The 4,507-nt window shown below is 41.0% G+C and overlaps 1 pseudogene; it reads left to right on the top strand.

Moving 5' to 3' along the window:
- The first annotated feature begins 330 nt into the window (after positions 1–330).
- On the top strand, positions 331–3,829 carry LOC100338240 (TATA box-binding protein-associated factor RNA polymerase I subunit D pseudogene; annotated as a pseudogene).
- The last annotated feature ends 678 nt before the right edge of the window (positions 3,830–4,507 follow it).

Genomic DNA, 4,507 nt, shown 5'->3' with positions numbered 1-4,507 from the left:
CAGTGCTACATCCTGGAGCACAGAAAACGTGGTGAAATCTGAAAAGGTCTGTAGTTAGTTAATGGTCTATTTAAGGTTAATTTCCCATTTTTTCTCTATGCTGGTAATATAACATAGAAACATAATTCTCCTAGAAGAAAATAGAATCTTTGTGATCTTCACATAGACAAAACTTGTTGGCTAGGCCACAAAAAATTATCAAAGAAAAAATTGATGAACTGGACTTTGTAAATATTAAAAATTTCTGCTTACTTAAAGACACTGTTAAAAATAAATTTTGGGCTTTCCTTCCATGTGGTTGCAAGAAGCTTGTAAGGCAGACAATAAGTGATGGACAAGTCAGAAATGGACCCTCTTGACCACATGACATCTGATGCAACTATGGAAATTGGTAATGAACATGATGACAGTTCATCTGGTAGCAGTGTGCTTAAAACTCAATGTGTTCTAGCCGGCACCGTGGCTCAATAGGCTAATCCTCCGCCTGCGGCGCCAGCACCCCAGGTTCTAGTCCCGGTCGGGGCGCCGGATTCTGTCCCGGTTGCCCCTCTTCCAGTCCAGCTCTCTGCTGTGGCCCGGGAATGCAGTGGAGGATGGCCCAAGTGCTTGGGCCCCGCACCTGCATGGGAGACCAGGAGAAGCACCTGGCTCCTGGCTTTGGATCAGCGCTGTGTGCTGGCCGCAGTGCACCGGCTGCAGCAGCCACTGTGGGGTGAGCCAACGGCAAAAGGAAGACCTTTCTCTCTGTCTCTCTCTCTCACTGTCCACTCTGTCTGTCCAAAAAAAAAAAAAAAAAAAAAAAGAAAGAAAAACAGAACAAAACAATAACAAAAACCTCAATGTGTTCCTTCCTCACCTAAATGGAGGCCAAAACATCCCATTAGAAAACCTATTCATTCATCTAAAATTGTCAAAAAACAGATTCATCAAGTGATTCATCTGTAGAACCAAGACCATTGATAGTAGAAGCGGTTATTGAAAAATTTAAGAAAAAGAAACATAAAAGGAGAAAACAGAAATATAAGGCAACAGGAAGGCCAGTAGGCAGGCCTAAAGGACAGAAAAGCACTAAAATATCACATGTAGATAAAAACCAATTTAAAGACAAAGGATCTAGGTTCTCATTTTTAGAATCAGAAAATGGAACTCAACCATCACCTTGGAGGAAAAGTTTAACCTTTGAGCAAGCTGTTGCAAGAGGATTTTTTAATTACATTGAAAAGCTGAAGTATGAATATCACCTGAGAGAATCTCTGAAACAAATGGATGTTGGTGAGGATTTAGAAAAGGAAGATCGTCACAGTCGGAGATACAAGTGTTTGGATGATGATGGATCTGTATCTCCTACTGAAGAATCCGTAGCAGGGGATGAGGAAGCAGTACACCTGAACAGGAGGAATGCGATATCAAACTGGTAGACAGTAGTTGCTTCATAATAAATCCGGAATTCACGAAACTGATGAATGTGGATTCAGAACAACAGAATGTGAAAGAAGCTGTTCCATCTAAAAAGAGAGTCTCAAAGTCAAAAACACTGCACAGAAGACAGAAGCTCCTGAAAAGGAGACAGCAACAGGAAACTCAGCGAAGGTAGATGTGAGCAGGAAAAGTGACTCTTCACAGAAACACAAGGCCAGCAACAACACATGTGGATACATGCCAGTCTGATGGTGAATAAATTCTTAAATTCAGAATCATCTGAGAAAAAACTGAACAAGTTTGTGAAAAAGACATCCTAAATCTTAACATTTGGGAAAAGCTAAGAAATGACACTACCTAAATAAAAGATCCTGCTCTTAAAAAAAATTTAGGGGGCTGACGCTATGGTGTAGCAGATAAACCCACTGCCTGCAGTGCCGGCATCCCAATGGGCTGCTTCACTTCTGATCCAGCTCTCTGCTGTGGCCTGGGAAAGCAGTAGAAGTAGGGGCCCATGCACCCATGTGGGAGACCCAGAAGAAGTTCCTGGCTCCTGGCTTAGGATTGGCACAGCTCCGGCTTTTGCAGCCATTTGGGGAGTGAATCACCGGATGGAAGACTCTCTCTCTCTCTCTTCTTCTCTCTCTCTCTGCCTCTCTGTAACTCTGACTTTCAAATAAATAAAGAAATTAAAAGAAAAAGAAATTTCCTTGAATTTTACCAGAACTCCTAGTGGAAGTTGAAAAAATAAATTAACTAAAAAAATAAATTTTTGTCACAGGCTGAGCAAAAATTTGTAGCATACATATGTGGCAAAGACCTTGTATTCAGACTATATTAAACAAATCAATAGTAAAGTGATGTGCACTCCAATAAAAAATTGGCAAAAGACTTGAATACTTTATACAAGAAGAAATACTGACAGCCAACAAGCACATGGAAATATTCTCAGCATTATTAGTCACATATAAGTGTGAACTAAAGTACCATGATTTTCAACCCCAGTAGAATACATAAAATGAAAAGAACCCTGAAAACTATAAATGTTGATGAGTGTGTGGAGCAACTAGAACTCTGATGAGATGTAGAGCGATGCAAGAACTTCATAGTATTTCTAACAAAGTTAAGTGCATGTGACTCAGCATTTCATTACTAGGTATTACCCCAGAAAAAGCAAACAAGCCCCCCAGAGATCTATAAAATAGTATTTATGGTGGGTTTAATGATATTAGCTTAAATTAGAAACAACTCAATATCCATCAACAGGAGAATGGCCTATGTCAACAATAAGACAGAATTAACTATTGAATATACTTCAAATATATTATGCTAAATGACATGAGTCATACACCAAACCTATGTACAGTATGATTGCATTCATGCACTTATTAAATCCAAGAAAAGGCAAAATTAAATGACAGAAATCAGGAATTGGTTTGAGGGACGATTTGAAAGGGTACAGTGGAACTTCTCCTGTGACTGATGTGTTGTGTCACCTGGTGGTGGTCCCATGGATGAAAGCTTTGCCTAAACTCATTAAACTGAAAACTTAGTATCTGTGCTTTCTATTTGTTGATTATAACACAACTGAACAGACACTAAAATATTAATCCCTACATGGAATTCTGTTTCAGTTGAACTGAATCTAGGAGATATTGATGATTAGCCACATCTGAGAAGCACTAGCCAAGAGTACAGGCCTTTATTGCTCACATGTGCCATGGTGTTTATGTACGAAAATCACCAAACTGATATGGAGCTGTAGAAATTGATGAGAGAGGCTGGTGTTGTGGTGCAGTGGGTTCTGCCACTTTCTGCAATGCTAGCTTCTGATGTCAGAATGTAGTCTGATTCCTGACTGCTCAGCTTTTGGTCCAGCTCTTTGAGAATGGGGAGAGAAGTCAACAGATGGTGGCCTGAGTACTTAAGTCTCTGCTACCCACATTGGAAACCTGGATGGCATTCTGGGCTCCTGACTTTGGCCTGGTCCAGGCCATTTGGGGAATGAACCAGTGGATGGAAGGTATCTCTCTCTCTCTCTCTCTCTCTCTCTCTCTCTCTCACACACACACACACAGTCCCTCTGCCTTTAAAATGAATAAAAATATATCTTCATGAAAAAAATATAAGAAGTTGGCAAGAGTCCAGTCTGTTGAGTAAAGGTAACATTTGGGTGATAATAAAGATTGAATCAGATTTCGGGTTTTGCTGAATCTGAAAACAGCTATTTTTTCCTCATAGATCACTTTGGATACTTGAGAATGAAAAATTATGAGGCCAGTGAGAGCTGCTTATTATTTCACTAAGTGATAAACATTCGCTGTGTAATTCTCATAGGTCCCACACTAACGCACGGGTGCTGAAAAAAAGAGATGAAAAGGCATGTCGACTTGAAGACATTTCTGCTTAGAGAGGGGTATGGATAAGCCAAGGAGTGTTAATACCATCATGGTGCACCAGGGGACCCATGGCCTGACCTCAAAGGAAGTAAAGAAATCTTTGCTGTCTTGATTTGGGTTTTCCCCAAAGCACACTTTGAGACAGAGATGAGGCTCAAAGAGTTTATTTGGGAGCAGATTCCAGGAGGCACGGTGAGCAAGTGGGAGGTGAGAGAGAGGAAGGAGAGAAGCCAACACTCCTACTAGTTAATGAGCAGGTTTCTGCTGGGGACCTTCTAAGAGACAATGAGAATATAATGTAGGGCATATCTCAAAACTCTCCTATTTATTTAGGAGTGAGCAAGTTATTGGGCAACCCCTAGCTCTCACTGGCTGAGGGTTGCTCCTGGTATGTTAACTCCCATTTAGGTGGGTGGAGCACTGCCTACTGGCCAGACATGCCTTTAGGCAGAGTTGTGGGGAAGCTGTTGGTGTTTATGGGGGACAGTCTGCAGAGGGAAAGGAAAACTGATACAGGCTGGAGGACAAACGTCTCCCATTGTGTGTTAGTGACTTTGAACTTTATCTTGATGGCACCAGGGAGTCTGAAGAGTTTCAAATGGGAAGGAATATTGGATTTGCATTTTTAAGAAAGATTATTCTGGATACTGTGTGGAAACAGATTAGAGGAGGGGAAAACAAGGATCATG

This window comes from Oryctolagus cuniculus, chromosome 14 (assembly GCF_051225735.1).
Source record: "Oryctolagus cuniculus isolate XC-2025 breed Fujian yellow rabbit chromosome 14, ASM5122573v1, whole genome shotgun sequence".
In the NCBI taxonomy this organism is placed as follows: domain Eukaryota; kingdom Metazoa; phylum Chordata; class Mammalia; order Lagomorpha; family Leporidae; genus Oryctolagus; species Oryctolagus cuniculus.
The sequence above is the reverse complement of the archived record's forward strand: the minus strand, read 5'-3'. Positions and strand labels throughout refer to the sequence as shown.